General features: G+C 43.6%; 1 protein-coding gene across 1 annotated transcript in view; it reads left to right on the top strand.

Annotated features, from left to right (window-relative positions):
* The window catches only part of brf1a (BRF1 general transcription factor IIIB subunit a), a 121,220-nt gene that overhangs the window by 63,016 nt on the left and 45,870 nt on the right, over positions 1-12,334 (top strand). The gene's annotated exons all lie outside the window — the stretch shown is intronic.

Genomic DNA, 12,334 nt, shown 5'->3' with positions numbered 1-12,334 from the left:
CAAATGTCCAACTTCACAGCAGAAATAAACATGTTTACAGCCTGGTACAAAAAACAGTTTTGGTCTCTGTAGCTAATTTCCCCGTTCATGACAACTGTACTGAGGGTGAATTTATATACAACTCACCTGTTCAGGTTATATTAAGTTATAAAGAATTAAGAGCGTGGTTTGACAGGACTGTCAAGATGGCCAGAGCCCCCACACTGAGCTTCACAACAGCTCTTGAGAAACCCAACCTAACCCTTCAGTAACACAGCACAAGCCTGCTAGCTGGAACGGGCTAACTATGAAACAACTAACCAACACTACAGCTCGACAATAAATACACTTAACACCGATTACACAGTTGGAAATTATGAAATGCAGAGTGAGCATTGAGTTATTGTGCTCCATGAACATTTATAGCAGTGATATTAAATTTACATCCTGACCATGGTAACAGCACAGAAACATGCAGGGGGTGAGCCAAATAAACGTGACAAATTCTCAGCAAAATATTTAATTTCATAATCTCACAAGATACAGAAGAGTTGTAGCCAGAGTAACCGGATGATAAATATCAATGTGAGGTCTTTTAATATGTCCATGAGTGAGAGGTTTCTCTAAGATGAGAGGATCTTGTAGATTTCTTTAGTATGAGGACACGCTGCGGAAGGATCCTCATGAGGTAACTCGTAGAGACTCTGAGTCTGAGGACTGGATCTTCACACCCAGGTTTGAAATGAACATATTTTAGAGTGAGCCTTGAGAGGAACACTCTTACACACACTTGGATCAAGTCAAATTACATTTACGGTGAAGTCTTCAGAGAGTGGAGTCTTACCTCCGAGCTGCTTTCCAGCTACATCCAAGTGAATGTGTTAATGTTGTCTAGATGAGGTGTTTCGGTCCTCTTTGGAGACAGCAGTGGGAAGACTAAAGCTTGGACGAGCAGGCCTGTAGCTTAGCTGTCACAGGTTTGGTTCCCCACACTCTGCCGCCCTGTGCAGCTACTGGTGAGGAGCCCTTGAGCAACATACTGAGTGCAGATCCAAATGGATTTCAGTGCTTGACAGATAAATGTTTCCTGCAGCCGTTCTGGGTCCAGACTGATGAAGTTTTAATTAGATTAGACCTTGAAAACAGCCGCCGTCAAAAAGTCTCCACAACATCCATTAGTAGTTGTTCTGAATGTTTTGGGGTTTTTTTAAAGATTTTTTTTGGCCTTTTCAAGCTTTATTTCTGACAGAGGCAGCTGAAGAGTGACAGGAATGTGGAGTGACATGCGGTAAAGAGCCACAGGTCGGATTCGAACCCGAAGGACTGAGCCTTCGCACATGGGGCGGCTGCTCTACCACCTGAGCTAAATGCCGCCCCTTGTTCTGGATGTTTAAATATTATTTAAATGTTTTTTAAAGGACCTGGCTTGAAATTACATAAAAAATTGGTAATTGTGCGATTTAGCGCCCCCCAGTTTCCTTGTGTAATCTCACTGTGTTAAATATGGACAGCTGTACTCGAGTATTTGTTCTGATTACATTACTTATGATCAAAAACTAGCAAGTCGACAACTTTGCTAACAGCCAAACATCAACAAGGTCAACAGCAGCAGACCCAGCAGCAGCTGATCTCACTGCCTAGTCCAGCAGCAGTCAGCCCAGCTCGGCGTCTGTCTTTCAGCCTTTTATTTCACCAAGCTCTCACCAAACACTAAAAGTCAGTCCCACTCTCTCTCTTCTTAGCTTCCTCCATCAACGTCCTCTTCAGTCTTTTTGCTTCTACCATTATGTTCATAGAGACTGCTGAATCCACTTGTCCAGCTCCAGTTCTGGCACGACACCTGCTCCGCTCCCCGTCAGTATTCACCCATGCCACCGGCCTGAAAACCTCCCAGTGGTCCTCCCAAGGTCTGGGCAGTCCAGCTAACAAACTGAGCTAACATTATCTAACAGCAGCTACAGTTGGCAGCAGTTTACTTTACTTAGTGCTGTAAAGTACAAATGACAGAGACACCATTCACCTTTAGTTTTAGTCTTTAGTGCCCCAGAAGCTTCTAACGGACCCAGTGGTTGGATTGTTTTGAACCATTTTAAAGATTTAAAAACATCTTTTCTTGTCACTTAGACCCATTTTTACACCCACGTTCAAACCACCACACAGAGAGAAATCCATTAGACAGAGAGACCGCTACACCCACAGTTATGGAAAATATATATACTAGACTGATATTTTTTGGGGGACTTAGTGATGTGACTCCTGCTCTTAACTGAAAAGCAAACGCAGCAAATCAATTTCAGAAGCAGGAACATGTTTGTAGAATTTTTAGCACAAAATCATTGCTGAAGCTCTTTCAGCATCTGAGACCGATGATGTGGAACAGCATCCAGAAGCAGATCTGAGGGTGGATTTGTCCTTTTGATTTGACGGCTTACTTTTCTGATTACTTCCATAGAAAGTTTGTAAATGTTTTCATGCAGATGAGCAAGTGGTTTGGTGAACATAAGACAGTGCTGATTCATCTGCGTGGCAAAGGCAACATTTGGCTAAATATTCCTGCGGCAGTCGTCTGACATTTCAAATGTTTGATTCTCATGGACAACAATGCAGACATTAAACAGTTCTTGTTTTCATGACGGCATTCTCGAAATTCTTCAGCTTCACTGCTGAGGCTGCCGTGACAGATGACAGAGTCTCCCCCTTATCCATCAAAGAGTCATTCAACTCAGCTCATGATGTTCTTACACTGTAGATTCACTTGGCACTGATGATTAATTCATTCTCCTCTTGTGATGTTAAGCTGCCTGTTTTGGAAAACAGGCCGAATATTGAAACAGGACAAAATTGATAGGACGTCTCTTTGTTCAAAGTCATTTATTCAGAATATGGAAAAATTTAGCTCACGTTGTTGGAAAGATCCGTCACTTTCAATACAAACATTTGTGTAGTTTATGAGAGGACACACAGTTGTGGGAGCCACAGATGGCAAAAAGGGGAAAAACAACATGGCTGGTCATAACAATGGAAACACAGTGATGTCATGTCTGCTAATCCAGTCTTAACGGGATAGTTTGAGTTATTTGAAGTGGTTGTGTATAGTCAGCGTATTACCTAAAGTAGACGGCGGTCAGCACGCCTCCAGTTTGGAGACAGGATCAGCATCAGCTAAGCAATGTTCTGCTGTGGACGTGGAGCGACAACACAGCAAAACAAAAAAGAGAGCGCCCTTTCTGACGGGACACTTCAGCGTTTGTATTGATTTCTCCAAAGCTACCCGACTCCAGTAACAAAAACATTTTACCTATCTGCAACAACTGGATCGAGGCAGCAGTGGAACATCAACTCTTGTGTTCTGCCAGGTTAAAATTACCAGTGAATGTCTAATGAAGTCTGGTAGCTTTAGTGAAAATAATAGAAACTGCTGCCAACTGTAGCTGCTGTTAGCTAATGGTAGCTCAGTTTGTTAGCCGGACTTCCCAGACTGTGAGCTCAGAACACCGGGGCGGTGTTAGTGTACCATGGGGGTTTTGGACTACCAGGAAGAGGTTTTCAGGCCCGGGTCGTGGGGGAATGCTGACAGCGAGCCGAGCTGGTGTTGTGCCAGAACTGGAGCTAGGTGAGCAGACTAGGCAGAGGAGAAGAGACCGAGAGCACAAATCGATATAAATGCCTAAGTTTCCCGTTAAAAATGGCTGTCTGACGGTAAAGTGGTGAAAATATTGTAAAATACTAGGTAGGCTGCCCCCGTCCACAGCAGTACATTGCTTACTATTCATGCTACTGTAGGTAACACTGACTATGGATAAGTACCTCATAGAATACTGAGGTGGAAGAGTTGGAGCATTGATATAGAGAAGATTCTCATAGCAGGTACCCATCCAGTGACGTCTGTTTGATGTCACCCTGCTGACTTAAACACAGTCCACAGTGTTTAGAATATCATGAATGCCATCTCAGCTATGAAACAGCAGTAAAATGTCACGATGAGGTTGTTTAATAATTAATAATGTCACGTCTGATTAAATACATTCACACAACACTAGCTAATGAAAGTCTCACACACTGTTTGCTGTTTTTAATTAACCAACTTTTCGGACCCATTGTGATGGAAACTATTAGCACAGCTTGCATGGTTACAGTCCTCACAAAGGTTATCTTTGCAGCCCTGTTTGTTAATAAATTAGAATATACTGAAGTCTTGCTAACATTTTACAGGAACATTTGACAGTCGTAGTCAGAAGTCATTACTCCTCTGTGCTGATGTGGTCACGATATGGAAAACTAGGTGTTAACATTTTTGTGGTTTTCTTATAAACTGCTGCGCTTGTTTTAGTAATTACTTACAGACTGAGCATGTATATCTTTAAAGGCAGGTCACAAATACTCTCATTTTTTAAAAAGGTTCAGTCATTTCCTAAACTGCTGGTCACTGCGGTTCAGGAGGAAATAGTGCATTTAGGGGACTATTTTCAGCGGTGGATTAATCCTCATTTGGTGCTCTCGTGAGTATCTGTGGCAGCAGGATGGTGTTTGTGTGTGCTCAAGGTAATGAAGGAACATGTCACAGTGCAACAGTGCGGCTAATTGACGTTTTTAAATAGTTTTTGGACAACATGGAGCTCTATGGCTCAGAGGAAAAAGAGGATATGTCAGGCTGTGATGTACACCGTACTTTCACTGGATTTGTTGACAATAAGAAATAGAGTGCAAACAATTTAGTAACTCTAAAGAATGTTTTCTGCTTAGTGTGTGATGTATTGTCCCAGATACACACATAGCTGAGCAGGATCCAGTGTGCCTCCAGGAGTCTTATCATCCACCGGCTCCTGTATGCATACAGTGTTTCCCCCGCTCCCCCGTTCTGTGTCCGGGGGGGGAGGAAGAGGAGGAGGAGCAGGTGGTTGGGTGGGCGTACACTCAGTCTGGGCTCCTCCAAGGTCGAGAAGGTCAGGTTTTAATGGGCTCGCCCGGCCCGCCCGTGTCAGCGAGAATCTAGCACTCTATTTATTGCCTCGGCCGGCTGGTTATTTCTCCGGGGCAGAGCTGGCACCGAGCCTTATTACCTCATCCTGCTGCAGGGAAGGACTTTTATACCGAGAGCTTTTTTTTTTTTTTTGCATTTGAGGCACTTTACTGACAATCTGATCCATAGATGTCTTAGCATGGGTGCAACAGTAGAACAGGAAGTAAAGAGGGAACGCTGCAATATCCCGACTGCAGATAAAACATGTTGGGATCCTTTTTCCTGAAGATTAAAAGCACATTAATGTCAGTTAATCCTTCATCACTGGACTCAGACTTGCAGAAGTTTTGGCCTGTGATGGCAGTATAATAAGAAATGATTGCTTTTTCACATTACACATAATGTGCCATCTTTGTTTTGTGTATCATCATCATCACTCAAAATATTTCAATCCTCTAGTGTTGGAAAACATTGTCATTAATCAGTTAGCTAATAGCTGAACATCGTCAAGAATCGATTAATTATTTTAGTCACAAACATTTTTATGGCTTTGAATATTTGAGGATTTGTGCAGTTCTGTGTTTGATATTATAAAAACTAGAGCACTTCAGTCAGTAAAATCCTGAAAGCAGCTTTTTCGATGTCTGGCAGAGCACATATTCTCAGAGTGTTTGCTCACAGATTAAACACACAGGATTCGTTTGTTAGTCAGCTGTAGAAATGTCAGTCGGAGAGTTTTGAACTTTAAACAGAGCCAAGCTGGTCGTTTCCAGAAAGAGCCACAGGTCTGATTGGAACTCTGGGCTGCCGCTGAGCCTTCGTACATGGGGCCGATGCTCGACCAACTCAGCTGATCGACACCCCGCACTTTTGACCGGCATTTTTTTTATTTTCATAGATGCACGAGGACATTGTGTACTCAGTTCAGAAACATACACAGAGGAGCCGCTCTAGAGATATTGCCTTGCACCTCATTTCATGTTGTGGGTGAAGTTACTTTCACTTCACCTTGAACCGTCACCGTCCCGTCGAAACGCCAGGATCCTGACAAATTGAAATATCTGCTTCTCCTCCCTGCAGCCCTGCGGCCAGGCTCGGTGCAGGTCCAGGGCTTTTGGTATGTAGGAGAGGATCAGGATTGTTGCTGACATCAAGAGCTGTGAGTCTGGATAATGTGGGCGCCTTTTTGAAGTGTGGATGATGGGTGATCCTGCAGCACCGGGGCTACACAGACCTATTCATCCTGCAGATCACACACACACACACACACACACACACACACACACACTCTCTCTTTGTTTTTTGGAAAGGGGAAGGAGGGCTGTGGAGAGCTGGAGTGAGGGAGGGGAGAGGACAGGAGGTGTGGAGGAGTCAGCAGACTAACGCTTCCTTTTTAATTTAGCCAACATGACTTTTTTTCACTTTTATTCCTCCTCTCCCCTCGTCTCCTCTGTCTGTCTCTCCTCCTCAGATCAAACCGAAGTGGAACACAGCTCAGGATTAGAAGGAGATCAGTTAACTCCTCTTAAGCCTCCATTCTCTCTCTGTCTCCATCTTCCTCCTCCCTCTTTTTGTCTCCACCTTTCTCCTTCTCTTCACTGTCTTGTGTCTTTTCTCTCAGCCTTCTTTGTCTCCTTTCACTCTCTGCTGCTGTCTGCTCATTCCTCCATGTCTTCCCTCCTGCTGCTCTTTGTCTCTCAATCTCCTACCTACCTCATTCTTTCTCTTTTAATCTTTCCTGCTCAGCCTCTTTGTCTTTCTCTGCCTACTTTCTCTCATTCTTTTACCCCTACACCGCTGCTGCCATTTTCTCTGGATCTCTTTGGCCTTTTTTCTGTTCATCGTTCACCATTTGTCTTTCTGTCTTCTTAAAGGATACGGCTGGTCGTATTATATTTTTCTCACTGTCAACAAATCCCACGAAAAAACGAAAACCTTTGGGATTCAGACATCGCTCTTATTTTCCAAAAGTCACTTCCATCAAGAGTTTTGAGAAAATATAGGACCCGAAAGTCCCCCAAAAACATCCAAACCACAAATGAATGCATCTGCAGTAGTAAAAAGTATTTCCGTGTGTGCATATATATCTGTGATAAATCTTCTTCTGAGCTCCAAAACTTAAAAACACATCAGTCAACTGTTGAGCCTCTCTTTAGATTTAAAGCTGGAGGTGTGGAGGGATGGCCTAACACGTCTTTGTGGTCTTTACGTGGGATTTGTGGACACAAACAAAGAACACCACCGGCCTTATCCTTTAATATCTGTGTCTCTTACTTTCTATGTTTGGCTCAATCTCTCCCCCACCAGCTCTCCCCCTCCTCCTCCTCCCTCTCCCCCTCTAGCTCTTCTAATGCTTTTGTTCCTCCATCCTCCCTCCTCCGCCTTCAAAAGGGCCGTCTCTTCACCTGTTAGTGTTCGTTCCTGCGGGGCACATTTTCTCTGTTTCTTTGTGTTCTTCTTCTTTGGTATCACAGAGTGTCTGCAGCGGAGTGTCTTATTCTCTTGACCACATCAGACAGGCCTGCCGCCACCTGGGACTCAGTGATGTGTGGGAGACGGGAGGCAGGAGGGAGGGTATTTTGGGGGTATTTCTGAAGCAAGGGAGGGGGTAGAGTAGTGAACATGGGGTCAGGTTACCTGTCTGTGAGGACCAGGAGAGAACAGGGTGATAGAGTTAACAGCTCGCAGGCACGACGGCGATGGATCTCTCACAGACGCTCCAGACTGTTGCTGCACCGTCTTCCTCTGTTTCTTACTCCATTTATCTTCAGGCTGGCTGGATTCGCCAAAAGAAATTGAATTTGGCATCGTGTCAGACCGCTGCTGAACTCACAGCTGAGAGTAAATACGAGTAAACTCTGTGACGCCTGATGACGGAGTTTACAAGTCATGACGAATGAAGACGCCTCTTGGGAAAAGTACCAGTACAAATACATGTTATGTTAAAGCAAGTATGAAACACTGGTGTACTGTGGGCTGTCCAGCTGGGACACCCATCCTGAGCACACTGCAGCAAGTGAAGTCATGTGACCCTAGGGCTCGTTCAGACTGTCTGCTTGGTCAATCCAGGTCGATTTTTAGAGAGTCAGGACAGCAAACACGACACACAAACTATAACTTTTGGAAATCTGATCCAAGCCGCACGTGGAGGTCGCTTGAAATGTGAAATTTCTACAGACGGATCTCAGTCCAGATGCTGCAGACGCTCAAATCGGACGACGAGGTCCAAAATCCAGAGTGCCCATCACGGCGGCTGAGCTGGGTCGCTGAAATAAACTGACTATACAGACAAAGCTGCTTCCACGTTGGAAAGACACGTCATCAGCGCAGTATGCCAATACCAAGTGGATGACACACAGTCTGTCTTAAAGATCTGATTTGAGAAACTAATCTGATTTGTCTGCAGCCTGATCAAATAATTAGTCGTCATGTCAACACGTCATCATCGTCACATGGTATTCAGACCCTAAGAATAGACCAGGCTGCAATCAGCAGCTGTTTTCACTATTAATGTCTTGTTCAATTAATTGTTTGTTGATGAAATTTCCGAAAATTATCGCGATAATATCCACCTTCATACCAACAGTCCAAAAACCATTTCCATTTTATTCATTTTATATTGCTGACGGAGAAAAGCAACAAATCCTCGTGTTTGACAAGCTGAAACGTTTTTACAATCGATTATTCAAAATGATCAGAATTATCAAAACGACTAACTGATTACAAAATCCCTGACTTCCACCCAGGTATTATGCTAACAGTTGAGTTTTTAGTCTCTCTTTTCAATTAAATGAATTTTCGCTGGTCTTCTCATTATCAGGGGCAGATATGACACCTATCAGCACTCGCTTATTAGCATTAAATATGCGAGAAATTAAATTTGGCCGTTAAAAGCGATGCATTCATGTTTTGTGCAATCAAAACAGTGTAGCATGTGCACAAATAAAACCAAAACTGCATCATTACACTTCAGCTCTAAGGATGACGTTGAGGTTGCGACCCTGCTCTGGTCTTCATGTCTCCACTGACTCACAGACTTTGTTAACTTACTCAGATTTGGTCATTTTTCTTTCTTTATGTGCTTCTACCATAAGTCAGTAGCTGTGTAGTTAAACGCTGTTCCCCCTTTGTCACCCTCTTTGATGCTTCTGTGTCTGACTTCCAGTCGATCTGCTCTGTGCTGCCGTGGAGCGGAGAGATGCTTCTGAGATGTGACACGGCACTTCTGGTGGAATCACAATCATTGTCTGGAACAGACATGATCAGCTCCAGCGGCTGCGACGCACCTTGAATGCATCGCGGCCGTGCCAGGTGGAATTTAGTGGTTAGACACAAGAAGGTTTATTTAAATTTGAATTGGCCAACTCTTTTAAATATTATGTGAAAATGAATGACGACTTCACTATCATTTTGTCTCCATCACTTCCTCTTTGCTTTATAAAACTAATTTATTCCCTCGGAGTGCCCTTTCTTGGAAGACACATCCTCCCCTCTCGTCTCCCTTCAGTATGAGGTCAGAGGTGTGTTCCACAGGGATTCGCTTTTGGACAGCAGAAGTTCGTCGGACAGTTAAAAAAAGAGAGAGATGTTTGGGGAATCCTGTTTTTCTTTTTCTTTAGTGAATTGATATGCAGGCAGAGCCGGATCTCTGAGTTTCAGTGAGCTGCTGCCAGAAGACCACAGGCTTCTGGCAGCCCGGACAGGATGAAGAAGCTAGTTTCTCACTGTGAACGAGGTCATCGGGGAGGTGATTTCTGTTTTTCCTCCAGGATTTTTTGAAGTTTTGTCAGAGTGCTGCGAGTCTTGGCCACTTTATTTTCTACTAATGAGATGATGTAATCCGCCTCTTCGTATTCTGAGTGACACTAAATGTTTCTGGCCTTCAACTGTTTCTACTGATGAAGGCCAGGCGGTTGCAGGGATCCTGTTTGCCATTAATAAGGAGACAAAAGAGAGGGTAAATCCTTATCTGTGTAAGTCAAAGCTGACGTCCACGCTTTCCAGACCAAACAGAAAAACGTTTCTTCACCTGAAAAGGTTTCTCATACCTTTGGCCTTTTTTTTCGAACGTGAAGTTGTCCATGAATTGAAAAGGTCGAGTTCAGCTGCTCAGTAAGAACGCAAAGTGGTTTGTGAAAGTTTATTTAAAGATAGCTTTGTCGTCCTCTTCACTCTTTACCTGTGAAGATGTTAGTTTAACGGAGCATCATTTCTGAGACGTTCACGTGGATCAAAGTATAGAAAATGCCGCAATGATTCCAAGACATATTTTCTGTCTCGCTTTGGCTCCCTGTTCTCACTAAGTCACAAGGAACTAAACTTTTCGAAAAAGTCCACAGGGTTTAAATCTTAAAACACTCGTCTGGTGTTTCATATCTTAAAAACTGTGAAAACATTTTGCAAAGCTGAGCTGCCCAGTCATGTCATTAATCTGGATTCATGATGCATTTGACTTTTGAGACTCAAGTAAATCAGTTTCATTCATCTTTTAAAGGCGCAGTTTATAACATTTAAGAGTACTGGCAAAAATGGAAGATAATATTTATTAGAATGTTTTCATTAGTGAACATAAGAATTGTTCTGTCTTGTTGTTAAAATGAGCCCGTTATATCTTCAGTGAGAGCTGGTCCTCTTCCATAGAGTCCGCTATGTTGAACTGCCATTTTTCTACAGGAGCCCAGAACAGACAAACCAAACACTGATCTACATATGGACTTTTATGTTGGCCTACATATTTGGAGAGCATGAGGCGTGGGAAGGTGTTTAGTTGGTTGCAATTTGCAACTTCACCACTAGGCTCCATTAAGTCTTACACATTGGACCTTTAACTTTAGGCTAGCTACTGGAGTATGTGAAATATCATTAACACAATATACATATTTCATTGTTAAATATCATCGTGCTCCATGCTAGATGTCGGCTGTGATGCAGTTTTGTTGTTTCTCAGATGTAAGGAGGATGAAGGACAGGTTCAGCTGTTTTTCTGTTTATGTGTTTCACTCGGTCTGAAAGTTTTTCACACGAAAATGAAAACGTAAACTTGTTTACTTCATGTCTGAACACAAATTTCCTGATCTAAATCATAACTCGCTGGTTCTGGTCTGACTTCATTCAAGCTATTTATGTGCTTTTTGCAACGCTTGCTACCCAACGTCTGATCAACCAGCTCTGCTCTGATGAGTTTGGAATAGTTTGTTTGACATATTTCACAAACCAAGGTATCGAAAGTGGGATCATTTGATATCGGTGCTCTGCTATGTTTTGTAGCCCTGTTATTAAAAGCTCCACATGTGACCGTGACATCCTGGGTGTTTGTCACATGACCTCCCCGGCTGTCTCCTGAGCCGTCTACTCTACGTTTTTTAATAAAAAAGTGAAATAACTTCTAAAACTACTAAAATAACTTGCCTCATATTTCAACTTTACCTTCCCGCTGATAGAACACTCAGATCCTCAGGTTCTTCTACACGCTCACCAAGAACAATTTTATGGGCTTGATCAAATTAGCGAGTGTAGATATATCAAAGCAGCAGCTGAATAATAACTCGGTAATTGCTCCCTCCCTCCTCCTCTCTCTGGGGTTGGACCCGTGTTATCAGCTTTCAGTCTCTCTGCCTCTCTGCCTCCGGGAGCTGCCAATCTCTCCCAGGGCTTGTCTCCATCTTATCTCCCCCCCTCACACTTCATGGAGAGGAAGTTCTTAGAGGGGCTGGGCCCGACAGATAGTGACTGACCTGTCTCTTCCCTCTGGAGCGGTTTCCTTTTTTAAGCAATCTGCAAGCTGAACTCAAATGGCTGACTAGATTATCCCCACCCTCCTCCCCCACATCTCCCTCACCTCCTCGGCTATGGGAGTATACACACCCTTCACTGTCTGCGGATGGGTGTATTCCCTCTTCTTCGCCTGTGCACCTGTCTTTTCTTAATGAAACGGGAACGCCGTGGACTCGGATGGCACGTCTTTGAAGCTGCCGCCCTGTCAGGAGTTTGAACTCGAGGAAGGAAGGGCCCCTGTGAACGTGTCAAAGGCAGAGAGCCGACAGAAGTTAAATGACTCCCATAAACCTGCCGCTCGCTGCCTCTTTAAAACGTTTCTTTCCAACTTTACTCCTTTGATTGACTGTGTGATGTCTGCAGGCAGCCAGAGAAGAGTTGCACTTTGTTCCAAAGCTGCTAATCAAGGTAGAGGATCTTTTCGAGTGAAAGCTGTTGAGTTTCTACTGATGGTTTTCTTCTACTGTCAAAGCCTGCGCCCACTCCCTCCTTTTTGTTTCCTTTTATCAAAGTCAATCAGATTTTCTCTGAACCTTTTCTCTCGCAAAAATGGAACCGTGCACACACGCAGGGATTTCTTTTATCAACACATTAAGAAGTCTGTTGTTTCTGCTCACGCAA

This window comes from Larimichthys crocea, chromosome V (genome assembly GCF_000972845.2).
Source record: "Larimichthys crocea isolate SSNF chromosome V, L_crocea_2.0, whole genome shotgun sequence".
NCBI lineage: Eukaryota > Metazoa > Chordata > Actinopteri > Sciaenidae > Larimichthys > Larimichthys crocea.
This window is presented reverse-complemented; position numbering and strand designations above follow the sequence as displayed.